This window comes from Phocoena sinus, chromosome 19, assembly GCF_008692025.1.
Source record: "Phocoena sinus isolate mPhoSin1 chromosome 19, mPhoSin1.pri, whole genome shotgun sequence".
Classification (NCBI taxonomy): Eukaryota; Metazoa; Chordata; class Mammalia; order Artiodactyla; family Phocoenidae; genus Phocoena; species Phocoena sinus.
The window spans coordinates 548,054-575,815 of NC_045781.1; the positions used below are offsets into that span (position 1 = coordinate 548,054).

General features: G+C 47.1%; 1 long non-coding RNA gene across 8 annotated transcripts; it reads left to right on the top strand.

Annotated features, from left to right (window-relative positions):
- The first annotated feature begins 1,864 nt into the window (after positions 1 to 1,864).
- LOC116744824 lies at positions 1,865 to 27,762 on the top strand. 8 transcript variants are annotated; one of them, XR_004347151.1, is made up of 8 exons: positions 1,865 to 2,393; positions 5,053 to 5,182; positions 5,856 to 5,923; positions 16,825 to 17,727; positions 17,808 to 18,138; positions 18,272 to 19,449; positions 20,244 to 20,373; positions 26,054 to 27,239. It is a non-coding gene; the product is annotated as an uncharacterized LOC116744824 (long non-coding RNA). The 8 variants fall into 8 exon arrangements; XR_004347146.1 differs by lacking the exon at positions 26,054 to 27,239 and adding an exon at positions 27,683 to 27,762 and having other exon boundaries at positions 17,808 to 19,449; XR_004347145.1 differs by having other exon boundaries at positions 17,808 to 19,449.

A 27,762-nucleotide genomic window follows, 5' to 3' on the forward strand; every position in this document is an offset into this window, starting at 1 on the left:
CCTGGGCCTTTCACTGCGGTGGCCTCTCCCTGCTGCGGAGCATGGGTTCCAGGCACATGGGCCCAGCATTTGTGGTTCACGGGCTCCAGAGCACAGTAGCTGTGACACTTGGGCCCAGCTGCTCTGAGGCATGTGGGATCCTCCCGGACCCGTGTCCCCTGCATTGGCAGGTGGACTCCCAACCCCTGTGCCACCAGGGAAGTCCCTATGCTGCATTTAAATGTCTTGATTTCCCTAATAGTCTCACTCCCCACCCTTGCTCCGATTTTTCTCAGGGCATTAAACATTCCACTGCATTCCTCTGCCTTAGTCTTTTTGTTGCCCGGCACTGTAGGACTGCAATCTCCCTGCAGCTGCCACAAGGTTTGGAATCTACCAGTGCCCTTGCTGGCAACTAATATTTGTGTATAGTTTGAAGAGGAGGTCTAAATTCATATTTTACCATTTGTGTACTTCAGTGCTGCAGACCTTATTTATTTATTTACTTATTTGGCCACGCCACTCGGCATGTGGAATCTTAGTTCCCTAACCAGGGATTGAACCCGCACTCCCTGCATTGGAGGCATGGAGTCTTAACCACTGGACTGCCAGGGAAGTCCCCAGACCATATGTATTTATTTATTTAAATTAATTAATTTATTTTTGGATGCGTTGGGTCTTCGTTGCTGCACAAGCTTTCTGTAGTTGCAGCGAGTGGGGGCTACTCTTTTTTTTTTTTTTTTTTTTTTTTTGCAGTATGTGGGCTTCTCAGTGCCGTGGCCTCTCCCGCAGCTGAGCACAGGCTCCGGACGCGCAGGCCCAACAGCCATGGCCCACGGGCCCAGCCGCTCCGCGGCATGTGGGATCCTCCCGGACCGGGGCACGATCCCGTATCCCCCGCATCGGCAGGCGGACTCTCAACCACTGCGCCACCAGGAAAGCCCGGGGGGGTGGTGTGCTACTCTTGGTTGAGGTGCGCAGGCTTCTCATTGCGGTGGCTTCTCTTGTTGCGGAGCGTGGGTTCTAGGTGCGTGGGCTTCAGTAGTTGTGGCACGCAGGCTCAGTAGTTGTGGCTCACGGGCTCTAGAGCACAGGCTCAGTAGTTGTGGCGCACGGGCTTAGTTGCTCCGTGGCCTGTGGGATCTTCGCAGACCAGGGCTCGAACCCATCTCCCCTGCATTGGCAGGTGAATTCTTAACCACTGTGGCACCAGGGAAGTCCCTCTGTTTGTTTTTTACTGTAGATTTATATCTCAATTTGTTTCAGAGCGATTACTTCAAACGTACATAGTTAATTTATTTTTGTCTATGATCATTGCCGTATGATTGTTAAAGATAATTTCTTGAATTCCTAAACATGGTTGAATTTTTATAATTTTGACGCTTGAATTGCTTACGATAATTTTTATGAGTTTCCTATACCCGGGGACACAACTTTCGTGACTCTATGGAATGACAGGTTCATTTATATCTGTAGCCTTTAGGGGCGTCTGAAAGAATTTGTTTAGCCTCTCAGAGCACGCTGAGCTTCCCGGGAGTCCAAATACGTCTCCAAACACCTGCGCCATCAGTTGCAGAAAGGGCTCCCCAGAAATCTAAGTATGGCATTTTCAAGAAGAAGCGAAGTCCCTCCTCTGCCCGAGAACACAGACGCACCATTTCCCAGCGCCCCTGGCAGCGGAGCTCTGCCTTTTTTTTTTTTTTAACCTGCCTTCTTTACTAGAGGTCGGCGGGGAGTATCCTCACGCGCGGCCTGTGGTTCTGCGGGAACTACATTACCCAGAATGCTCCACGACGGGCGGCAGCGCCACTCAGCCAATCAAAGTCTCATAAAAGGGGCGTTTCCGTATCAGGTGGAATTCATAAGGGAGCGACTTCTGGTTTCCTTCTCGTAGCGACCATTTTAACTTCTCCGGGTCTGTTCTGGCTCCGGGCTGCTGGGTCTGGACCGACGTGACGGCCAGCAAGGTCCGAGAAGAGGCCTTGTTCCCCCAGGACAAAAGCGGGTCTGAGGCTCGGCGACGCCGCCCCGATGCCCCGCGCCAGGCCTGGGAGAGGGACTGCCGATCCGGGTCCCACTCCGCCCACAGACCCCAATGGCAGCGGTAGTGCTGAGGGACCCGCCTCAGGTAGACGCCTGTCCTCCGGACTCTCACCGCGCTCACCCCAGCAGACACTAAAGCCCCCAGTGCGGGGCGCCTGCTCTCGTCCTCCCAGCCCAGGACCCGGTGTCCAGGATGGTGAGGCGGCCGTGGGTGTGATGCCAAAAGCTTGGCCTCTGCGCACAGGTGCCGAATCGAATCTCAGAGACAGTTTTCGGTGAAGCAGAAAATAATAGTTTTATTGCTTAGCCAGGCGAGGGGGGACACAGTGGGCTCGTGCCCTGAAAACCTGTCCATACCCCGGGGGAATTTGGTGAGTTTTACAGCAACAGTTGAAGAACGCGGTTGTTGATAAGGATCTGGTAGTGAGCAGGGCTTGCATTCCTTTAATCTGGCCTCTGGTGGTGTCCTGATCTTCTCTGAAGAATGCCTCATCAAGTAGTTAGCATCTCCTATTTGTTGGGGGTTTTAATTCAGTAGAGCTCGAGGATACTGTTAAGAGTATCCCTTGACCTACAAACAAGAAACGCAAGACACAGAAAGGCTTCCGTACACAGGAGCCCCTCAGGGTCCTGCTAGGTTTCTGGTGGGGCCCTGTTTCTGACAGTGTGGTGGCAAGTGGGGGAGGGTGACAGGCACAGGGACACCTTGTAAAAGGGGAACTGAGCACTGAGGCTCAGAGATTAAGTAGCTATCCCAGACTTCAGGGCCAGGCAGGGGTACATGGAAGCCTGAGCCCATCAAACCCCTCCATAGACTCATCACTTGTTCCACATTTCCATGGCTGCTTATGGAACCAACACAGTCAAGTGGAAGGTGTCCCGTTCCCTCGCTGCGCCTGACAGTGAATCACATGTCTGGATTGTGGTGTCTTGGGACTCTTAAGTGCTATTTCCCCAGTCCTTGAGTCCCACCTGGGGTGGTGGAAAAGGAATTGGGGAAGCTCTCAGAGACAGTATTGTCTGGCAGGTGGCCAAGGCTTCCAAGAAAAGACTGGACATGAGATGGATGCAGAGTCATCTCACAGCAATTGAAGTGAGATGACACTCAAGCCAGAACTGGTGCTTACTTACCACTCTCTGTATACGCCAGGATTTTGTGAGGACTTTGGTGGAGCTTGTTTCTCTCTTTTTTTAAAAAAATAAATTTATGTATTTATTGGCTGAGTAGGGTCTTTGTTGCTGCGCGCAGGCTTTCTCTAGTTGGGGTGAGCAGGGGCTGAGCGGGGGCTACTGTTCGTTGCAGTGCGCGGGCTTCTCATTGCAGTGGCTTCTCTTGTTGCGGAGCACGGGCTCTAGGCCCGCGGGTTTCAGTAGTTGCAGCATGCGGGCTCCGTAGTTGTGGCTCACGGGCTCTACAGCACAGGCTCAGTGCTTGTGGCACACGGGCTTGGTTGCTCCGCGGCATGTGGGATCTTCCTGGACCAGGGATCGAACCCGTGTCCCCTGTTTTGGCAGGCAGATTCTTAACCACGGTGCCACCAGGGAAGCCCATGGAGCTTGTTTTTCATTCAGCCTGGAGGATAAGGTCAAGAGCAAATGTAGTCATCTGTGAGAGTCACTAGGCCTGGGGTAGGCCACCTGTGGGCTGATCTTTGAACGAGGGATAGGTGGACAGAGGAAGGTTGTAGTGGTAGGGGGCAGCAAGTGAAGCACACAAGTAGAGGAGAGTCATGTGTGTCTGAGATACATGTGTGATTCTGTGTGACTAAGTCAGAGGCAAGGAACTGAGCCAGGCAGGGAGATCTTCATAGAAAGTTTTGGGACTGTGACTGCTAGTGGAAGCCATGGGATGTCTGGCATCATACTGGATTGTGTTTAACTATGTCAAGCATAATCTTTATGTCATCTGTCAGATTGCAGCATAAGCCCGTTATGGGTAGCCTTAACATGGGTGGTAGAAAATGGGATGGCTCAAATGTCCTCAGTGCAAGTTGCCCTCCCCACTCTGCTCCTACCAGATACCCCCTTTTTAGCAAGGAGACCAGAGCAGTTCCTGTTCATCCCTTTGTAGCAGGTTTCAGTTCCTACCAATCCATGGAATTTTGCACAAAGCCAATCACACCGTCCCATGGGAACCAAGGAACACTTCTCCCTCTTGATACTATAAAGCTTATGTCCCACATCCCCCGGTGTACAGCCTCTCTTCTGGAGTACAACCTCCATGTGGCCCTGTGTAGTGTGGCGTGTCCTCCTCTCTGAGGCTGTGAGTATATGTGATTTATAAACTGCTGTCTATCTCATATGTTCAGTGTCAAATGTCACATGTTTGGCTGTCTCCATAACTATACACTGGGAATTCCACCCTCAGTAGTGGGGTGAAGAGGTGTTGATTAAGACACGAGTAATGTGGGGAGACCAAGGACATGCCTATGGTGTGGGCCCTAAGGTGGTGGTGGCCGTGGGCATGTGGAATCTAGGGATGTGCATTCTAAAGAGTGGTGTGAACTTAGGGAGTATACCTGAAGGTTCCAGCATCTGGTATTGAGACTTTGGTAATACCAGGGTAATACGAGCCGCTGGATCCTCTATGCCAGGCCCATGGCTTAGATATTGTTGATGCTTAAACAACAAGGGGTTAGGAGCACCAACCCTCTGCACACTCGAAAATCTGCATAAAAGTTTACAGGTAGGCCCTCTGTATCTGCAGTTCCACAACTGCTGATTCATCCTACCTATACACAGATCATGAGTACTGTAGTATTTACTTATTGAAAAAAATCCAAGTATGAGTGGACTCTTGTGGTTCAAACCTGTGTTGTTCAAGGGTCAACTGTATGTTTCTCCACCTGCCTCCTGGACCCAGGGATTAATGGGCACATGAAGACACAATGGCATCAGTGGTGCCAAGGCCTAGTTTCTCAAAACGCTGAGTTAAGGAGCTTGGGAGGAGGGTGGGCATGGAATAGATGTTGGGGGAAGGGATTGTGACTCAGAAGTGGACTGCTTTTGGTTCTTCTGTCATCATCTTAGCAGGGAAATGTGACCTTTGAGGATGTGGCCATGTACTTCTCTTTGGAGGAATGGAATCTCCTTGACGAGCCTCACAGACGCCTGTACCAAGATGTGATACTGGAGAATTTGGCACTTGTAACCTCCCTGGGTAAGACCCTCAAACCTACCCCTGTGCCCAGAGATAGTCTCTGCCCTTTCTCTTTCCCCAGGACCAGCTATGTCATTCTCAAATCAGGACTGTGGGCACTGCTTCCTCAGTTTCCTGAGTAGGTGCTGTGGTTGGTAGGACTGCCCTCTCCTCTCTTTGAGCAGGCCCAACACCTGCTTTCCTGCAGACTCCCAGGGAAGGATGCAGGGTCCAGAGTCTTGTACTCATCCTGAGTCCTACCTTACTTGCCTTCTCCCGGGCCAGGTGACTTTGTCCAGATCCAAGGCACATGTGTGACCCAGGTCTAACTTACTTTCTCTAGTTGACATTTCCTCATGCCTGCCTGTGTCAGCAATTACCATCACTGACATAGTCACTACTTATGTGGATCATGTTCTGTTCTTGTAAGAGCCTCCCCCAAAGTTCTCTTTGTAATAGTTTTCTTTCCTGTGGGCTATCAGTATTCTGGGCCAGTCCTGAATGCCGTCTGTCCTATCTTGCCCTTAACACTTCCATCACCCAGGTCCCATGTAGTTGCTCATCTTGGGGGTGGGGTGGAGAGCCCTGGGTGGTTCACAGAATGGAAATAAATTGTCGTAGTCAGTTCGTGCTGCTATAACAAACTAACATGGCTGGATGTTTAAACAAACATTTATTTCTCACTCTTCTGCAGTCTGGAAGTTGAAGATCAAGGTACTGGCCTTGTGGAAAGAGCCTTCTCTTTTTCTATGAAAAGAATAGGTATGTACTGTCTACTGCCCTAGGATGGTTTGCCTCTCTTTGACAGCTTATCAGGATTTGGACAACATTCCATGAGGACATAAAACAAAAAAGTCCTCTCCTGGAGCCTCTGGTGAACAGTTGGTTCTTGCTTTACAGTGTGGTTCCATTCACAGCCTCCATCCTCCACCCAATCCTACTTCTAAACATGGCCTCTCTCAGCAAAGAAGCCAAGCGTAGATTATGGGAAAAATGGTTAATAACCAGGAAACTGGGTCTCACAGAGGAGAAGCAGCTTGTCCAAGGAACTATGGCCTCAACACCCACAAATCCCATTAGGGACTTCAGGGTTCCAAATCCTGCCTTAGCACTTGCAACCTGGAGTGCTTAAATGAGTAACAAACCTCATTCTCCTTTAGATCTGTAGAGCACAGTGATTTTCACATTCTAGGAACTGTATCCTGACACTGTAAATTTTTAAACCTGCAGTTTAGGAGACAGTTTAAAAGGTAGAAAGGGAGCTAAAGGGCAGAAATTATGATTGCATAATACATTACATTAGTGTGTTGCTCAGTAGCTTACCAAACCCGTTTACCCACATGTTTATCCCTGTCTGTCTTAGTACATTCAGGCTGCTGTAACAAAATACCACAGACTGGGTAGCTTATAAACAACAGAAATTGATTTCTCACAGTTCTGTGGGCTGGAAAGTCCAAGATCAAGGCACCAGCATGAGGTTCTGGTGAGGGCCCTATTACTTGTTCATAGCTGCCACCTTCTCTTTATGTCCTTATATGTTGGAAGGGGCTAGAGAGCATTCTGGGGTCTCATTTATAAGGGCACTAATCCCATTTATTATGGCCCCACCTTCATGACCTAATCACCTGCCAAAGACCCCCACTTCCTAATACCATCACATTGAGGATTAGGATTTCAACATATGAATTTTGCGGGGACACAAGCATTCAATCTATAGCATTCTACCCCTAGCTCCCAAAATTCATGTCCTCTCACATACAAAATAAACGTATCCATTCCAACAGCCCCCAAAATCTTTTCTTTTTTTAACATCTTTATTGAAGTATAATTGCTTTACAATGTTGTGTTAGTTTCTACTGTACAACAAAGTGAATCGGCTATATGTATACATATATCCCCATATGCCCTCCTTCTTGCATCTCCCTCCCACCCTTCCTATCCCACCCCTCTAGGTGGTCACAGGGCACCAAGTTGATCTCCCTGTGCTATGCGGCTGCATCCCACTAGCTATCTGTCCTACGTTTGGTAGTGTATATATGTCAAAACCACTCTCTCACATTGTCCCAGCTTACCCTACCCCCTCCATGTGTCCTCAAGTCCATTCTCTACGTTTGCATCTTTATTCCAGTCCTGCCCCTAGGTTCTTCAGAAACTTTTTTTTTTTTTTTTTAGATTCCATATATATGTGTTAGCATATGGTATTTGTTTCTCTCTTTCTGACTTACTTCCCTCTGTATGACAGACTCTAGGTCCAGGTCCATCCACCTCACTGCAAATAACTCAATTTCGTTTCTTTTTATGGCTGAGTAATATTCCATTGTATATATGTGCCACATCTTCTTTATCCATTCATCTGTTGATGGACATTTAGGTTGCTTCCATATCCTGGCTATTGTAAATAGAGCTGCAATGAACATTGTTGTACATGACTCTTTTTGAATTATGGTTTCCTCAGGGTATGTGCCCAGTAGTGGGATTGCTGGGTCATATGGTAGTTCTATTTTTAGTTTTTTAAGGAACCTCCATACTATTCCCCATAATGGCTGTATGAGTTTACATTCCCACCAACAGTTCAGGAGGGTTCCTTTTTCTCCACACCCTCTCCAGCATTTATTGTTTGTAGATTTTTTGATGATGGCCATTCTGACCAGTGTGCAGTGATACCTCATTGTAGTTTTGATTTGCATTTCTCTAATGATTAGTGATGTTGAGCATCCTTTCATGTATTTGTTGGCAATCTGTATATCTCCTTTGGAGAAATGTCTATTTAGCTGTTCTGCCCATTTTTGGGTTGGGTTGTTTGTTTTTTTGCTATGAGCTGCATGAGCTGCTTGTATATTTTGGAGATTAATCCTTTGTCAGTTGCTTCATTTGCAAATATTTTCTCCCATTCTGAGGGTTGTCTTTTCATCTTGTATATGGTTTCCTTTGCTGTGCAAAAGCTTTTAAGTTTCATTAGGTCCCATTTGTTTATTTTTGTTTTTATTTCCATTTCTCTAGGAGGTGGGTCCAAAAGGATCTTGCTGTGATTTATGTCATAGAGTGTTCTGCCTATGTTTTTCTCTAAGAGTTTTATAGTGTCTGGCCTTACATTTAGGTCTTTAATCCATTTTGAGTTTATTTTTGTGTATGGTGTTAGGAAGTGTTCTGATTTTATTCTTTTACATGTAACTGTCCAGTTTTCCCAGCACCACTTATTGAAGAGGTTGTCTTTTCTCTATTGTATATTCTTGCCTCCTTTATCAAAGATAAGTTGACCATATGTGTGTGGGTTTATCTCTGGGCTTTCTATCCTGTTCCACTGATCTATATTTCTGTTTTTGTGCCAGTACCATACTGTCTTGATTACTGTAGCTTTGTAGTATAGTCTGAAGTCAGGGAACCTGTTTCCTCCAGCTCCGTTTTTCTTTCTCAAGATTGCTTTGGCTATTCAGGGTCTTTTGTGTTTCCATACAAATTGTGAAATTTTTTGTCCTAGTTCTGTGAAAAATGCCATTGGTAGTTTCATAGGGATTGCACTGAATCTGTATATTGCTTTGGGTAGTATAGTCATTTTCACAATGTTGATTCTTCCAATCCAAGAACATGGTGTATCTCTCCATCTATTTGTATCATCTTTAATTTCTTTCATCAATGTCTTAATAGTTTTCTGCATACAGGTCTTTTGTCTCCTTAGGTAGGTTTATTCCTTGGTATTTTATTCTTTTTGTTGCAGTGGTAAATGGGAGTGTTTCCTTAATTTCTCTTTCAGATTTTTCATCATTAGTGTATAGAAATGCAAGAGATTTCTGTGCATTAATTTTGTATCCTGTTACTCTACCAATTTCATTGATTAGCTCTAGTAGTTTTCTGGTAGCATCTTTAGGATTCTCTATGTATAGTATCATGTCATTTGCAGACAGTGACAGCTTTACTTCTTCATTTCCGATATGGATTCCTTTTGTTTCTTTTTCTTCTCTGATTGCTGTGGCTAAAACTTCCAAAACTATCTTGAATAGTAGTGGTGAGAGTGGGCAACCTTGTCTTGTTCCTGATCTTAGTGGAAATGGTTTCAGTTTTTCACCATTGGGAACGATATTGGCTGTGGGTTTGTCATATATGGCCTTTATAATGTTGAGGAAGGTTCCCTCTATGCCTACTTTCTGGAGAGTTTTTATCTTAAATGGGTGTTGAATTTTGTCGAAAGCTTTCTCTGCATCTACTGAGATGACCATGTGGTTTTTCTCCTTCAGTTTGTTACTGCGGTGTATCATGTTGATTGATTCGTGTATATTGAAGAATCCTTGCATTCCTGGGATAAACCCCACTTGATCATGGTGTATGATCCTTTTAATGTGCTGTTTGATTCTGTTTGCTAGTATTTTGTTGAGGATTTTTGCATCTATGTTCATCAGTGATATTGGCCTGTAGTTTTCTTTTTTTGTGACATCTTTGTCTGGTTTTGGTATCAGGGGGATGGTGACCTCATAGAATGAGTTTGGGAGTGTTCCTCCCTCTGCTATATTTTGGAAGTGTTTGAGAAGAATAGGTGTTAGCTTTTCTCTAAATGTCTGATAGAATTTGCCTGTGAAGCCGTCTGGTCCTGGGCTCTTGTTTGTTTCCCGGACCGGGGCACGAACCCGTGTTCCCTGCATCGGCAGGTGGACTCTCAACCACTGCACCACCAGGGAAACCCCGTGGGCTCTTGTTTATTGGAAGATCTTTTTTTTTTTTTTTTTTTTTGCGGTACGCGGGCTTCTCACTGTTGTGGCCTCTCCCGTTGCGGAGCACAGGCTCCGGATGTGCAGGCTCAGCGACCATGGCTTACGGGCCCAGCCGCTCCGCGGCATGTGGGATCTTCCCAGACCGGGGCACGAACCCGTGTCCCCTGCAATGGCAGGTGGACTCCCAACCACTGCGCCACCAGGGAAGCCCTGGAAGATCTTTAATCACAGTTTCAGTTTCAGTGCTTGTGATTGGTCTGTTTATATTTTTTTCTATTTCTTCCTGGTTCAGTCTCAGAAGGTTGTGCTTTTCTAAGAGTTTGTCCATTTCTTCCAGGTTGTCCATTTTATTGGCATAGAGTTGCTTGTAGTAATCTCTCATGATCCTTTGTTTTTCTGCAGTGTCAGTTGTTACTTCTCCTTTTTCATTTCTAATTCTGTTGATTTCAGTCTTCTCCCTTTTTTCTTGATGAGTCTGGCTAATGGTTTATTAATTTTGTTTATCTTCTCAAAGAACCAGCTTTTAGTTTTATTGGTCTTTGCTATTGTTTCCTTCATTTCTTTTTCATTTATTTCTGATCTGATCTTTATGATGTCTTTCCTTCTGCTAACTTTGTGTTTTTTTGTTCTTCTTTCTCTGTTTGCTTTAGGTGTAAAGTTAGGTTGTTTATTTGAGATTTTTCTCGTTTCTGATGTAGGATTTGTATTGCTATAAACTTCTCTCTTAGAACTGCTTTTGCTGCATCCCATGGATTTTGGGTCATTGTGTTTTTTCTGTTTTTATTTATTATTATTTTTTTTTTTTTTGAGGTACATGGGCCTCCCACTGCTGTGGCCTCTCCCATTGTGGAGCACAGGCTCTGGATGCGCAGGCTCAGAGGCCATGGCTCACGGGCCCAGCTGCTCCACGGCACGTGGGATCCTCCTGGACCGGGGCATGAACCCGCGTCCCCTGCATCGGCAGGTGGACTCTCAACCATTGCGCCACCAGCAAAGCCTGGTCATTGTGTTTTCATTGTCATTTGTTTCGAAGTATTTTTTGATTTCCTATTTGATATCTTAAGTGATCTCTTGGTCATTTAGTAGCATATTGTTTAGCCTCCATGTGTTTGTGTTTTTTTTTTTTTTTTTTTTTTTTTTTTTTTTTGCGTTACGCGGGCCTCTCAATGTTGTGGCCTCTCCCGCTGCGGAGCACAGGCTCCGGACGCGCAGGCTCAGCGGCCATGGCTCACGGGCCCAGCCGCTCCGCGGCATGTGGGATCTTCCCGGACCGGGGCACGAACCCGTGTCCCCTGCATCGGCAGGCGGACTCTCAACCACTGCGCCACCAGGGAAGCCCGTGTTTGTGTTTTTTACGGTTGTTTTCCTGTCATTGATATCTTGTCTCATAGCATTGTGGTTGGAAAAAATACTTGATAAGATTTCAATTTTCTTAAATTTACCAAGGCTTGATTTGTGACTGAAGATATGGTCTCTCCTGGAGAATGTTCCATGGGCACTTGAGAAGAAAGTGTATTCTGTTGGTTTTGGATGGAATGTTCTATAAATATCAATTAAATCCATCTTGTTTAATGTGTCATTTAAAGCTTGTGTTACCTTATTTATTTTCATTTTGGATGATCTGTCCATTGGTGAAAGTGGGGTGTTAAAGTCCCCTACTATTATTGTGTTAACTTTCAATTTCCCCTTTTATGGCTGTTAGTATTTGCCTTATGTATTGAGGTGCTCCTGTGTTGGGTGCATAAATATTTACAATTGTTATATCTTCTTCTTGGATCGATCCCTTGATCATTATGTAGTGTCCTTCTTTTGTCTCTTGTAATAGTCTTTATTTTAAAGTCTATTTTGTCTGATATGAGAATTGCTACTCCAGCTTTCTTTTGATTTCCATTTGCATGGAATATCTTTTTCCATCCCCTCACTTTCAGTCTGTATGTTTCCCTAGGTCTGAAGTGGGTCTCTTGTAGACAGCATATATACAGGTCTTGTTTTTGTATCCATTCAGCCAGTCTATGTCTTTTGGTTGGAGCATTTAATCCATTTACATTTAATGTAATTATCAATATGTATGTTCCTATTATCATTTTCTTAATTGTTTTGGGTTTGTTTTTGTAGGTCTTTTCCTTCTCTTGTGTTTCCTGCCTAGAGACATTCCTTTAGCATTTGTTGTAAAGCTGGTTTGGTGGTGCTGAATTCTCTTAACTTTTGCTTGTCTGTAAAGGTTTTAATTTCTCCATCAAATCTGAATGAGATCCTTGCTGGGTAGAGTGGTCTGAGTTGTAGGTTTTTCCCTTTCATCACTTTAATTATGTCCTGCCAGTCCCTTCTGGCTTGCAGAGTTTCAGCTGAAAGATCAGCTGTTAACCTTATGGGGATTCCCTTGTAAGTTATTTGTTGCTTTTCCCTTGATGCTTTTAATATTTTTTCTTTGTATTTAATTTTTGATAGTTTGATTAATATGTGTCTCAGAGTGTTTCTCCTGTATGGGACTCTCTGCACTTCCTAGACTTGATTGACTATTTCCTTTCCCATGTTAGGGAAGTTTTCAACTATAGTCTCCTCAAATATTTTCTCAGACCCTTTCTTTCTTTTCTCTTTTTTTTGTGGTACGTGGGCCTCTCACTATTGTGGTCTCTCTCATTGCGGAGCACAGGCTCTGGACGCACAGGCTCAGCGGCCATGGCTCATGGGCCTAGCTGCTCCGTGGCATGTGGGAACTTCCCGGACTGGGGCACGAACCCCTGTTCCCTGCATCAGCAGGTGGACTCTCAACCACTGAGCCACCAGGGAAGCCCCAGACCCTTTCTTTTTCTCTTCTTCTGAGACCTCTATAATTCGAATGTTGGTGCATTTAATGTTGTCCCAGAGGTCTTTGAGACTGTTCTCAATTCTTTTCATTGTTTTTTCTTTATTCTGCTCTGCAGTAGTTATTTCCACTATTTTATCTTCCAGGTCACTTATCCGTTCTTCTGCCTCAGTTATTCTGCTATTGATTCCTTCTAGAGAATTTTTAATTTCAATTATCATGTTGTTCATCATTTGCTTACTCTTTAGTTCTTCTAGGTCCTTATTAAACGTTTCTTGTATTTTCTCCATTCTATTTCCAAGATTTTGGATCATCTTTATTATCATTACTCTGAATTCTTTTTCAGGTAGACTGCTTATTTCCTCTTCATTTGTTTCGTCTGGTGGATTTTTACCTTGCTCCTTCATCTGCTGCATGTTTCTCTGATTTCTCATTTTGTTTAACTTACTATGTTTGGGGTCTCCTTTTTGCAGTCTGCAGGTTTGTAGTTCCCATTGTTTTTGGTGTCTGCCCCCAGTGGGTGAGGTTGGTTCAGTGGTTTGTGTAGGCTTCCTGGTGGAGGAGGCTCGTGCCTGTGATCTGGTGAGTGAGGCTGGATCTTGTCTTTCTGATGGGCAGAACCATGTCTGGTGGTGTTTTTTGGGGTGTCTGTGAACTTAGTATGATTTTAGGCAGCCTCTCTGCTAATGGGTGGGGTTGTGTTCCTGTCTTGCTAGTTGTTTGGCATGGGGCATCTAGCACTGGAGTTTGCTGGCCACTGGGTGGAGCTGGGTCTTAGTGTTGAGACAGAGATCTCTGGGAGAGCTCTCGCCAATTGATATTACGTGGGACCAGGAAGTCTCTGGTGGTCCAATGTCCTGAACTCGGCTCTCCCACCTCAGAGGCTCAGGCCAGAGCACCAAGACCCTGTCTGCCACATGGCTTTCCTGGGCTTTGGTTTGCTCATTTTAGTTTTTGGTCGAGCTCCAGTTGACATTTGGTTTGGCACACCATCAAGATTCTGAATGTTTCCAGTTTTATTTCTCCAATTTCCTTCCTTCTGATGATTTTTCTAAAAGCTTACTCTTCAGGTTTTTAGAAATCTCATTTTTTTCTTCTCAGTAATTCTGTGAGGTGGGTCCTGTTGGTCAAATTTTATAAAAGAATTCCTAAAGAGAATAAGTTGCTTGACTAGGATCACACAGCAAATAAGAATGCTAGGATCTCTTGATTCTTCTCAGTAACTTCTCTCTTCCCCCATATTTCTCTTTGTATCTTGGCCCAGCCCCACTTCCACAACGTCTCCAGTCTAAATCTCAGCAAGGGTCTATTGCATCATAGACTTTGTTCAGCTGGTTAACGGGCTTGGGCTCCTTTTAGCCCTATTGAAGACAGATACCACATATACCGTTAATTTTCCACGTAGATTTCCAGAAACCTGACTCCCAGCCAGAAACCCAAACCCTGTGGGTGGGAAGGAAAAAACAAAAAAAAAAAACCCAAAAACCTACTACACCACCATTTCCACCTTGCAGGGCCAGCAAACATGCCCCCAAAATCTTAACTAGTTCTAGCATCAACTCTAAATTCCAAAGTCTCATCTAAATATCATTTATATCAGATATTGGTGAGACTTGAAATACAGTTTACCCTGCAACAGATCTCTCTCCAGCTGAGAACCTATATAACCAAACAAGTTATGTGCTTCCAAAATATAGTGGTGCAACAGGCATGAGGTAGACATTCCCATCCCAGAATGAAACAATTCCCATTCTAAAGGGAAGGAAGAAAGGAGTGATAGGTACCGAGTAAGTCCAAAGCTTACTGGGGCAAATGTCTTTGGACCCTAAGCCTCAAGTATAATCCTCTGTGGTTCAGTGCTCTGCCCTCCAGGCCCGCTGGGGAGCAGTCCTGCCTCTGCTGCTCTCCTGGATTGGGATCTCGTGGCGGTGGCTCTGAGACTGGCACTGTTAGCCGGTGGCTCTGTTGGTGTTGGGTCCAGGTGCTACAGCTCTGGGAATCCCTGGCCCCATGTGTCCGCCGAGCACACCACAGCTCTCTGCCGGGGCCCCGCCGTGAGGCACGGAGCGGGAGCATCGTGGCGTGCCTGACCCAGATAGGTGGCCCCACCCATTGGAGTCCTGTGGCTCTCCCTTGGCCCTTGCTCTCTGGGCCTGTGGTGGAGGTGGCAGCCGTGAGGGTCCCTGATCACCTTAAGGGGGATCATTTTTGAGATGGCAGATGAGGTTTCTGGGTCATATGCATGCTAATCTTATCAAAGTCTTAGTGTTCTCTTCTGAAAACACCTTCTCATTCTTTTCAAAATGGATAGGCTGAGAATTTTTCAGATCTTTAAGTTCTGGTTCCTTTTTGCTTAACAATCCCATCCTCAAGTCACCTCTCTAATTGTATCTTACTCTAAGCAGTCAGGAGGAACCAAGCTTCTCTGCAGCACTGTTTAGAATTTTCTCAGCTAAATATCAAATTTCATTGCTCACACATTTTACCTTCTATAAAACACTAGAATATGAACAAAATTCAGCCAAGTTCTTTTCCACTTTATAAAAAGGATCTTCAGTGTTCCTTGTCTAATAACATGTTCCTCATTTCTTTCTGAGACTTCATCAGAATAGAATAGCATTTACCATCCAGATTTCTGTGCACATTTCGTTCATGATTCATCATCATCTAAGAAGATGGAAGCTTTCTCTATAACTCCCCTCTTTTCTTCCTAAGCTCTTATCAGAATTACTTAGCATTCTTGACAATATTGGCTTTTGCAGATATGCACCTCAAAACTCTTGGTAGCCTCTGACCATTACCCAGATCCAAAGCCACTTCTAATTTTTCAGGTTTTCCTTGCAAGCAGCATCCCACTTCTCAAACCAATTTCTGTTTTAGTCCAGTCAGGTTTCTATAACAAACTACCATAGGCTGGTACTTACACAACAAACATTTATGTCACAGGTCTGGAGGCTGGGCAGTCCTCGATCAAGGCACTGGCAGTTTCAGTGTCTGGTGAGGCCCACTTCCTTGTTCATAAATGGTCTCCTTGTTGCTGTGTCCTCACATGGCAGAAGGGGAATGAGAAGGCTTTCTGGGGTCACTTGTACAAGGGCACTAATCCCATTGGTGAGGGCTTCACCCTCATGATCTAATCACCTGCCAGAGTCCCCCACCTTTTACTACCATCACATTGAGGGTTAGGATTTCAACATATGGTGTTTGCAGGAACATAAACATTTGAGTTTGTAGCATAAATCCAGCTACAGCAGTATGAATTCATGGGAGCCTAGCCCTGGGGGAGGCACGATGTCTGAGCTGTGCTCAGATCATACAGAAACCTATTCTGTTTGAGTAGTATTTTGGTGCTGTTGACAAAGGCAGCCTAATGCCTTTCCTTTCCCATTCTTGACACTGCCAACTTGTCAGCTCTGCTATTTGTCACTTCTGCTCTTCCAGCTCAGGGCTGTTCACCACATCTGTGGGCTACACATATCACTCGCCGTTCTCATTGCTTCACCTGTAGTACTCTCTGACATTGGCCTCTACATGTGCATTGTAACATGCACACATATTCTTTCTTTCTTTATTTTTTTTTAAGACTTTTTTGATGTGGACCATTTTCAGAGTCTTTATTGAATTTGCTACAGTATTGCTTCTGTTTTATGTTCTGGCCCTGTGGCCCCAAGGCCTGTGGGATCCCAGCTCCCCGATCAAGGATCGAACCCACATCCCCTGCATTGGAATGCAGAGTCCCAACCACTGGACCGCCAGGGAAGTCCCACACACATATTCTTAAACAGTCATTGAACACCAGCTACTCTGTTGTAGTTGTATTTTCTTGGGCCTGAACACACTCTTCTATATAACACACCGATGTCAGCAGAAGACCAGATCTCCAGAGAGAGTTGTTTCCGAAGGAAGGAATTGTAGGCCCTTTCCTCCCTGTGCTGCACCCAGTGGTGCTGTATTTAACCTCGTGAGTCCTCCCCTGTTCTGTGATCTTTAGAGGCCCAGTTCTGCTAATCAACTCATTCTCAACCTGTACCCAACTCTTTGGTCCCCAGAACAATCCCACTGATTGTTCCTGGGTTTGTCCCACACACACTTTTCTACAGGTTACCCTTCTCACCGGAATCAACATGCACTTCACCAGCATTTCTTTCTTTCAGGTTGTTGGTGTGGAGTGGAGGATAAGGAGGCATCTTCTGAGCACAGCATTTCTGCCAAAGTAATGCCACAGGATAGGACTCTCAAAGCAGGTCTGTCTCCCCAGAAGGCCCACCTCTGTGAGATGTGTGGACCCATGTTGAGAGACAGTTTGCACTTGGTTGAACACCAGGAAACACATCACAGGCCGAAACTGCACATGTGTGGGGCATGTGGAAAACAATTTCCTCTCACTGCAGACCTTTATCAGCTGCACAAGCAGCGTGTTGGAGAGAAATGCTTCAAAAGCAATGAGCAGAGCCTTGTTCTTGAAGAGCTGCTAATTCCATGTGTCGGGGAACTCCTTTACCCATAAGGAGGTTGGGAAGGACTTTCTGGCCAGCTCGGGACATCTTCAGCAACAGGCTACGCACACCAGGGAGAAGTCAAACAGTGGACCGGAGTGTGTGGTGGCCTTCCACAGTGTAAACAACCATTACAACCGGCTAGAGTGCATGAAAGCTTGCAGCCCCAAACACACCCTTGTTCCACACCAGAGTCCTCAAGAGGGAAAGATCTTACAGGTGCCGTGAGTGTGGGAAATCCTTTAGAAAAAACTGTAGCCTCAGGGAGCATTTGAGAGTTCACACTGGCAAAAAGCCTTATGAGTGTGGGGAAGGTGGAAAATTATTTAGCAAGAAGTACAACCTTATCATGCATCGAAAAGTTCACCCTGGTGAAAAGCCATGTGAGTGCAGTGAACGAGGGGAATGTTTTAGCCAGAGCTCTCGCCTCATTAGACACCAGAGAATTCACGCTGGAGAAAGGCCTTATGAGTGCAGTGAGTGGAAAGTCCTTTACCTTCAACCCCAATCTCCTAAAATACCAGAATGTTCACAAGGAATAAAGACCTTTGCATAATATAGGTAAGTCTGTTATGGACTGAATTGTGTCCCTCAAGATTCATATGTTCAAGCCCTAACAGCCAATGTAACTATGTTTTTAGGTATGTCCTATAAGGAGATAACTAAGGACAAACGAGGTCATAAGAATGGGGTCCTAATCCAGTGTGACTTGTGTCCATGGAAGAAGACAAGGCACCAGAAGGTGCTCACTTTGTCGCTGTATTCACGAACAGAGGAAAGGCCGTTTAATGACACACCAAGAAGGTGGTTGATTAGAAGTCAGAAAGAAAGGCCTCACCAGAAACCATTCCTGATGGCACCTTGGTCTTAGACTCCCAGCCTCTAGAAATAGGAGAATGTACATTTCTTTAAGCCACCCAGTCTGTGGTATTTTGTTGTGGCAGCCTCAAAAGAGACAAAGATGCAAAGAAGGTACCACATTGTATTGTTTTTGCGTACTGATAATAGTAGACGCAAATAACCTTGAGAATGTATAGAATAGTAAACCATCGTGAAATAATTAGGAAGTTACAAATTTTAAGAGTTACCTTTGCTTTTTAAACAGCTTTACTGAAGTACAATCAGTTGTCATTCACACTAGTCATGGCCTTTAATTCACTGAATTGGTGAATATACAGCCGTTGTTCCTAGGGGAAATCTGTAATCAGGTTCCTGAGAGCCTCTGGTCACAACGTTTTGGTCAACTGGTAAGTACATAACGTGGTTTTCCATGTGTTTCTGTTTAAAAACAATTCGTTTACTGCATACTGTTGATTCATTAACACTGAAATCATGGCCAACAGCACGATGATTCATGCCTGAACAATGCTTACCTAACGTGTATTTTCTTTAAGCCACATTGTTTGGGCTTAGGGACTCTAGGCGGCACATGAGCGCCAGTTTTGGAGGCCATTTTGGACCACAAAACCACCAAGAAGAAGCATAAATGGGGCACTAAATACATCATGGGAAGAATGCTTGTTTACAGTATGAGAGCCGCAAAGAGAAGGCAGAGCATCGTCTTGTGTATCTCACATACACTGGGTGACGTGGATATTTTGTGTCTCCATATGTCTATGAATAAGTGTAAAAATGTAAGTATTGATTTGGGGGTTTTCCAGTTTTGGCAGGTAGGCAAATTTACAAATACAGAATCCATGAAAAATGAGGATTGACTGATTGTCTTGCCATAAATTGTGCATACTTAAAGATATACTCAGGCTGAAACTTGAGCTTTTTTACCATTTTATGGACTAACCAAGATTTTTTGAGGACTTGGGTGGCGTCTGGGATGTCTCGTTCAGCCAGGTGCATGTGATCAGGGGCAAATTCTGTGAGTCACAGGATCTGGGGTGGGTTATCAGTGGGGCTGGGCTTTGAATGATGGTTGGATGGACGGAGGAAGGGTGTGATTTCTGAGGGCACAGCAAGTGCGGGAATAGCAGATAGGACCATGGGTAGCTGAGATCCGCACATGGTCCTCTGTGACTGCGTCTGAGCCAAGGAGTTGAATGAGACCTGCGTGGAATGATTTGGGGCTGTGGTTGCTAACAGGAACCATGGGAAGTCTGTAGTCATACTGGATCCTCTCTGAATTTGTCGAGGATATTCTGGATGCTGTCTGCCAAGTTGTGTTGCAAGTTCTAAAGTTAAGGCCAACAGGTATGCTGCCTTGACATCTGGTGAAACAAGGATGCCCTCAAATGGCCGTGGTGCAAGTTTCCCTTCACATGCTTCTCACAGGTAATGTCTCCTAACCTTACAACCCTTTTTATCGAAGGGAGCAGGCACAGTTCCTGCTTATCCCTTTGTAGTTAGTTTCAGTTCCCTACCAGCCTGCAGAGTCATTTAAACAAGCCAGTCATGTCCTCTTGCGGGAAGCAGGGCACCGTACCATCTCGATCCCACAGAGACTGCATCCCACAGCCCTTTGTTGTTCACTCCGCCAGCGTGTGGCCTTCCCACGGCCTTGTGTGTTGTCTCCCACATGTTAATACGTGGTTAATAAATGGCTGTTGATTGCGTCTGGCCAGTGTCAGGGGTCGTGTGTTTGGCCACACCCTTAGGGTGGGAATTACACCCTCACCAGTGGGGTTATGAGGAGGTGACTGAAACACGAGTAACAAGACGCCTACAGTAAGGGGCACTGATGCTGGTGGCTGTGGGTATGGGGCTCTGAGGGATGTGCGTTCACACAGGGGCACGTCTGATGGCCTAGGGCACTGCACTGGAGACCACGTGACTGTGGCCACGCCGGGTAATAGCCTGCGGAGGTGGTACATCCTTCTGTGCTTGTCCCAGAGCTTAGCTGTTGATTGCCCATGTGCCTCCTACCACTGATGGCTTTGTCCAGTGATCAGTGGGCCCCTGAGGAGACAGAGGCACCAGTGGCACCAGGGCCTGGTTTCTTCTCTGAGTTGGGGAAGTTGGGAGGAGGATGGGCGTATGGTAGATGTGGGGGTGGGTGGGTTGGTGGAGAATGGATTGTGGCTCCTTGAGAGTGGGGCTGTTTGTGGTTTCATCTGTCCCCATCATAGCAGGATGGCGTGGCCTTAGAAGATGTGGCTGTGACATTTTCCGGGGAGGAATGGGGTCTCCTTGACGAGTCTTGGAGATGCCCGTATTGTGATGTGAAGCTGGAGAACTTGGCACTTACAGCCTCCCTGGGTAAGAACCTCAGATCCACCCCTGTGTCCTTCCCCTTTCCCCGGTGACAGCTCTGTCCTCTCATCAGGACCACGGATACTGCTTCCTTTTCCATTTCCCTGGGTTGGTGCTGTTGTTGGTTGAGATGATGTGTGAGCGCTGCCTTCTGCTCTCCTTGAGCAGCCCCAACACCTGCTTCCTGTGGTGTCACGTGGAAGGTGTCAGAGGCAGAGGTTTTTCAGTCACCGTAATGGACCCCCCTTTGTTTGGCCTTGCCCTGGCCAGGTAACTGTCCAGATCCAAGGCACCTGTGTACACCAGGTTCTAATTTTTTCCTCTAGCTGACATTTCCTCATGCCTGCCTGTGCCAGGAATTGTCATCGCTGACATGGTCACTACTCATGTGGACCGTGGTCTGTTCTTGAAGACCCGCCTCTGAAATTCTCTTTTTATTTTATTTTATTAATTTATTTATTTGGCTGCGTTGGGTCTTCGTTGCTGTGCGCAGGCCTCCTCTAGTTGTGGCGAGCGGGGGCTACTCTTCGTTGCAGTGTGTGGGCTTCTCATTGTGGTGGCTTCTCTTGTTGCAGAGCACAGGCTCTAGGCGCGCGGGCTTCAGTAGTTGTGGCTTGCAGGCTCTAGAGCACAGGCTCAGTAGCTGTGGCGCACGGGCTTAGTTGCTCCATGGCATGTGGGATCTTCCTGGGCCAGGGCTCGAACCCATGTCCCCTGCATTGGCAGGCAGATTCTTAACCACTGTGCCACCAGGGAAGTCCCTCTTTTTTTTGTTTTAAATGTAATGTTAATTTTATCGAAGTGTAGTTGCTTTACAATGTTGTGTTAGTTTTAGGTGTACAGCACATTGTAGGTTATTACAAGGTATTGAATGTAGTTCCCTGTGCTCTACAGTAGGTCCTGTTGCTTATCTACTTTATATATAGTGTTGTGTATCGGTTAATCCCATACTTCTAGTTCACCCTTCCCCCACTTCCCATTTGTCAAGCATAAGTTTTTTTTTCTAAGTCTGTGAGTCTCTTTCGGTTTCTTGAATAGATTCATTTTTATTATTTGTTAGATTCCACATGTAAGTGATACATAATATTTGTCTTTCTCTGATTTCATTTAGTATGATAATCTCTAGGTCCATCCATGTTGCTGCAAATGGCATTATTTCATTCTTTTTTACGGCTGAGTAATATTCCATAGTGAGTATGTGTTGTGGATATGTGTGTGTGTATATCACATCTCCTTTATCCATTCATCTGCTAATGGACACTTAAGTTGCTTCCATGTCCTGGCTATTGTAAATAGTGCTGCTATGAACACTGGGGTATATGTGTCTTTTCGAATTATGTTGTTCTCCAGATATATGCCCAGGAGTGGGATTGCTAGATCATATGGTAGCTCAATTTTTAGGTTTTTTGAGGAACTTCCATACGGTTTTCCATGGTGGCTACACCAATTTACATTCCCACCAGCAGTGTAGGAGGGCTCCCTTTTATCCGCACCCTCTCCAGCATTTGTTATTTGTGGACTTTTAAAAAAATTATTTTATTTTATTTATTTATTTATTCTTGGCTGCTTTGGGTCTTCATTGCTGCACATGGGCTTTCTCTAGTTGTGGTGAGTGGCGGCTACTCTTCGTTGCGGTGCACGGGCTTCTCATTGCCGTGGCTTCTCGTTGCAGAGCATGGGCTGTAGGCGTGCAGGCTTCAGTAGTTGTAGCGCACGGGCTTCAGTAGTTGTGGCCTGCGGGGTCTAGAGCGCAGGCTCAGTAGTTGTGGTGCACGGGCTTAGTTGCTCCGTGGCATGTGGGATCTTCCCAGACCAGGGCTCGAACCCGTGTCCCGTGCATTGGCAGGCGGATTCTTTACCACTGTGCCACCAGAGAAGTCCCTAAAAATTTCCAGTTTTAAGGATACACTCCAGAGGTGTTTCTTCTGGCTTAGAAGGGGATCCTCCCATGTTGAGCAACCTACAACCAAGCATTCCTAGAAATGGAATCTGGCTTCCCGGAAACATTTACCAGGAGGCTTTAACTTGAAGGGGTCAGAGCATCCTCCGAATTCCTTTCGAACCTAATGGGGTTTTCAGTGTCTTCTGCTCTCCCATCGCCCAACCAGATGCCTGTGGTCAGCCCAGTCCCTTTCATGAGGGTCCCCAGGGGTTGGGGGTGGGGACATTTGAACTAGTGCCAGTGCGTTGCCAGGACTCTCCCTGAGGGGCATCTGTTGTGTATAAAGCCTATGTCCTATAACAAGTTTCCCTACACTGGGGTGTATTCCTCATGCTTGAATGTCTACAGAGTTTATAATATGGGCTTCTGGGCAGCGGCCAGCCCGATAGGCTGTCCGTAGCAGTGTATGGGCTGCCAAGGCCTGGAGTGAAGGGGGTCCGATAGATTCAAAGAGGAATCTTTGGAGAAAGTGGAGCTGGGCAAGGGGTTCAAGACCCGAGGCCGGGAAACAGAAATTCTTTAGATTTTTGTAAGTTGGGTGAGGTGAGAGACTAGAGAGCAGAAGAGCCCCAAATCCTTTCCCCTGTCTGTTTTGTGGCTACGAAAAAACTGGGGAGAGCCTGATGGTTCCATCTGCCACAGGCAACAGCGAGCTTGGACAATGTTTTCCATGTAATTTAACACACCAAGTGAACCCAGCTAGCTTAGGATCTCTCTTCGGGATGCTCCAGGAGCCCTTTGAAGCACCCCAAAGTTAGCTGGAGTTCAAAGAATCTGATATTTGGAAAGTCTGTTCAAAGTTTTCAAAAGTTTTAAAACACCTCGTCAGAGAGGATCATACCCAAAAGATTAAAAGCAGGGCCTGGGACAGAAATGGGTACACCCACATTCCAAGCAGCGTGAATCACAATGCCAAGAGGCAGATGCCACCCAAGTGTCCATCCATGGATGAATGGGTAAACTACATGTAATATCCACACGAAGGAATGTCATTCAGCCTTAACAACAAAGGAAATTCTGACAACTCCTACAGCATATACGAACCTCAAAGGCATTACGATCAGACAGCGTGAAATAGCCCTGTCACTTTAGAAGGACACACATGATGAGTTACTACGTATAGGAGGTATCCAGAGAAGTACAATTCAAAGGCAGAAAGTAGAATGTGGGTGCCAGGGACTGAGGGGAATTAGTGTTCAATCAAAGTACAGCGTTTCACTGGTGAAATTGGAAAAGATCTGGACATGGATGGTGAGGTTATTTGTACAACAACGTGCCTGTGGTTAATGCCATAGGACTGTGTACTTTAAATGGCTCACATGCTAAATGTGAGGCCCACTTAGTCACAACAAGCAATGAGTGAAGTACTGATCTGTGTAACCACACAGAAAAGGCCACCCAGATCATACTCGTGTCGTGGGCTCTCGATCCATCAAGGTTGTGAAAAGGAGGGAAAGGATCTGTTAGTGTTTCAGAAAAAGAAACCTGGATCAGAATGGAACAAGACATTTCCCTAGCGTTGGGGCACCTGGTGAAAGTGGACGTGGGCCTGTGGATTGGATTATAATGTGGAAACCATAAAAATGTCCTCACTTGGAGGTCACGTGCTGCTTCCCTGGAAGAGGATTTCTGCTTTGCATAAAACACAATGTAGAATTCTGTGTGAAATGGCAAATGTGAGTCTTTTCTACTGCTAGGGACAATTTTCTAGACTTTGGAAATGACTGCAGAGTCAATTACTTTTCAAAACAAGCATGTCAGTGAAGGGACAGGAAAGCAGAGAAGATGTCATAGTTTGTTATGGAGGCCAAGCCCCACCCAGCTCCTGCTCCCCAGTGGTGGTTCAGTTCACCGCTGTAGGATGGCAGAGATTTGAGGGGCACGGCGGGAAGATTATGTCAGTAGCCACCATGTCTTGGCGTTCTGGATGACCTGGATGTTTTAGAAACAGTGGTATTTCTAATTGCAGCTTTCCACATCCAAACACCAAAACACGGTTAGCAGTAGTGCGTGAATCCAGGGAAGTTGCACGATACAAAATCACAAGTACACAAAAGCCAGTTGTGTCCCTATACACTAATAATGAAACATCAGAGAGAGAAAAGAAGAAAACCATCCCAGTTATAATAGCATCAGAAGGACATAACCCCTAGGAATAAACGTAACCCAAGAAGTGAAAGACCCGCAAACCTGCCCTCAGAGAGGCCGGGCCTCTGCTCCTGGCTCCGGGTGGTCACCTTGCATCAGATCCGTGTGTCCGTGCTCTTCACACTGGGCTGGTCTGTGCTGACGGCGTGACGCATGGTGGGGTTTCCTGAGCCCCTCACAGGCGCTGGAGTGAAACTCCAGCCACACGGGGTCCCCACATCAACGTGGTGGACCTCAGTGACACCCTGCACCCCAGGGCTCAGGTCGCCTCCCTAGGTGGTCATACCCGATGGACCCCCCAACTCTCCTCCTGACCTCTGCTCTCAGCTGTTATCTGATTTCTTTCACCATAACAAATCCTGAGCCTGAGTATAAAGCTTCAGTGAGTCCTGGGAGCCTCTAAGAAGAAAACCTGGGGTGGTCTAGGGGCTCCCAGTCTTGCAGCTGGGCTCAGAAGTGGGGTGGTCTCAGAGCCCTAGAACCTGCAGGGCCCCTCTACCAGGCACGGTGTAGGAGACACCTGAGTCTAGTGCCCTCGGCATATCGGGCATCCTAGGCCCGTGGATCAGGAAGGGGCCGCTGCCTCTCCTCCTGGGCTGAGTCTCTGGCTTTTGTAAAATGCCCTGGGGGCCGAGGGGGTGGGGGAGAGTTGGAAAATCACCCCGCCCTTATCTAAACCTCCCTCCCCTTAGGGGCACCCCCCTGCGCCTACACTGTTTGCACAAACCATGTGGTTCGCGCTGAACAAGGCTCCGCTTCTGGGCCCAGGCATTTGGGAGGGTGAGGGTGGAAATCACGTGACCAGCCCCCAGCTGAGTGCCAAGTCTATAATGAGCTTCCCTGGGGGAAATGTCATGGTTTTATCCTTCGTCACTGGGGAAAGAGACGTTCTCGAGACCCTTGAGGAAAGGAGGGGTCACGAAGATGCTGGCGCAGGGATCCCCCTTTGCATCCCTACTGCACGTCCTGACCCATCTTAGCCTTGAGCACACAGCATGTGCTGAGCCCCGTGACCTCCCAGCAAGTCCCCGAAGGTGAGGGAGGCCCTGCAGACCCCACCCCTTTCCTCCACGTCTAGTAGGTGGAAGACCCACTTCTTGCCATTCTGGGAGCAGTTCTAGAGCTGATCTGGGAGCTGTTCTGGGGTTTTGTGGGCTGAGCCCCTGTTGCTATACCCCCACTTCCCCACAGGAGCCTCCAGAGAAAGCTGTTTGCCCTGTTGCCTGAATGCCCCGCTCCACCAATATTCTCAGGAAAGAATCGGGTTTCTCGGGGCTTCCCTGGTGGGGCAGTGGTTGAGAGTCCGCCTGCCGATGCAGGGGACACAGGTTCGTGCCCCGGTCTGTGACGATCCCACATGCCGCCGCGGAGCGGCTAGGCCCGTGAGCCATGGCCGCTGAGCCTGCGCCTCCGGAGCCTGTGCTCCGCAACGGGAGAGGCCACAACAGAGAGGCCCGCGTACCACACACACACACACAAAAAGAAAAAAAATCAGGGGTTTCTGTAGCAGCGTCTGCAGGCAGCTCTGCATCTCCGGGTGTCCCACCCCCCCAGCAGGAAGCATCCCACCACATTTTCTTCACCTTTCCCTCCCAGGGTGGAACCTCCCGGCAGTTCTTGGGAAAACCGAGCTACCCTTCATGTGGATGCAGGTCTGCATTTTCCAAAGCCAAAGCCCTGGCGGGTCCTGCGCAGACCTAAAACCCCTGTCAGCTGTGCACAGGGCCAAGCCTGTGGGCAGAAGAGGCAGGTCCCGCACTGGTGAGAGATGCCGGCTTGTCGCCCTCCGCTGGCCACCTGGGAAAATGCAAGCAGCACCCACTCCCACTTCAGGGGAGGCTGAGTTCCCTGTGGGCAGCCCCGCTCAACGCACTACACTCTGCAGGTTCCAAGGGACAGAGGCCAACATCCCAGGACTTCTGGAACCTAATTACAGGAGAATTAGGAACCACGTGCCACGAAACGAACGTAGGCACAGACTTTACAACTCGCACCAAAAGTCACTCCAAATTGTCCACAGGCAAATTTAAAATATAAAACTTTAAAAATTATAGAAGATCATATAGAAGAAAATTGACATGGCCATGGGTTTGGTCACATAGATCACGAGCTTTGATTTCTAACACCACGTGAAAAGCCCTCACACAAAAGGGAAAAACTTAATAACGTACTTTATAAAACTGAAAATTGTACTTGGTTAAATACCTTATTCTGAAAGCCAAGAGACAAGCCAGAAACTGGGAGAAAAATATTTGCAAAATACATATGTGATAAATAATTTATATTCACATAATATGAAGTGCTATAAAACAAATAGCTACATTCAAAGCGAGTCTGCAGCACAGTAGCCAGCGCCCACCTGCTGACCTCCTTGCTCTGCACGAGCCCGCGCAGGGTTTCAGGAGCCCACAGTGTCTCCTGCTTCTCATCTCACCCCAGCACTGCCCAAGGGGGAGGAAGCAACTGTGTGCTCGTGGCAAAGAGGATGCTTGTTCCACGGCCCCTCCCACTGCAAGGGCTCTTCTACACAGGCCCCTCCCAGGATATGGAGCTCACCTGGGCATGTACCCAGCAGCCCATGGGGCTCTCGTGGACAGGCCCCTCCCAGGATATGGAGCTCACCTGAGCAGGTACCCAGCAGCCCACGGGGCTAAGGTGGGCAGGCACCTTCCAGAACATGGGACTCACCTGGGCAGCCCATGGGGCTTATCTCGTCTCCCTCCACCGGGCCTTCCAGAGACTTCTACTGCAGCCGGGGCACCAGGCCTCTGTCTCCACCCACCACCCCTCCTCTCCCTGACTCCTGGGTTCCTCTGATTAGGAGCGGGTCTTCTTGAAGTTGTCTCCCGCTCATGGACCAGATAAAATTATTAGAAAACAAGCCAGGGCTGCAGCCCCTTGTCTATCCTGACCCTCAGGACCGCCCCCCCCCCCCGGTTCCTTGGACCTGGCTGGTGCAGCAAGGCCCAATTTGTGCAACTCTGAGCCCCTGATGGGCGAGGGATGGCTGACCTGGGCAGCCTGACCCAGCCGGCCAGCCCTCCCCAGGTGTGCCTGGGTTGAGGTCAATATAAATACCCCTTCCAGGCAAGAGTACCTGCAGCTGTGCCTGACGCCATATTCTCTGCCCCGTCAGCAGTCTCGGGTTGGGCTGGTGGGAGGGAGTAGGGCCCACGGCTTTGTGGGTGGCCCGGTGTGAGTGGGGCTCTGCTGGACTTTCTGCAGGAGTTGCTGGGCTGCCACCTGCTAAAGAAGAGGATGTGTCACCCATACCTGCTGCTGGAATTTCTCCCCGGGCAGAGGTG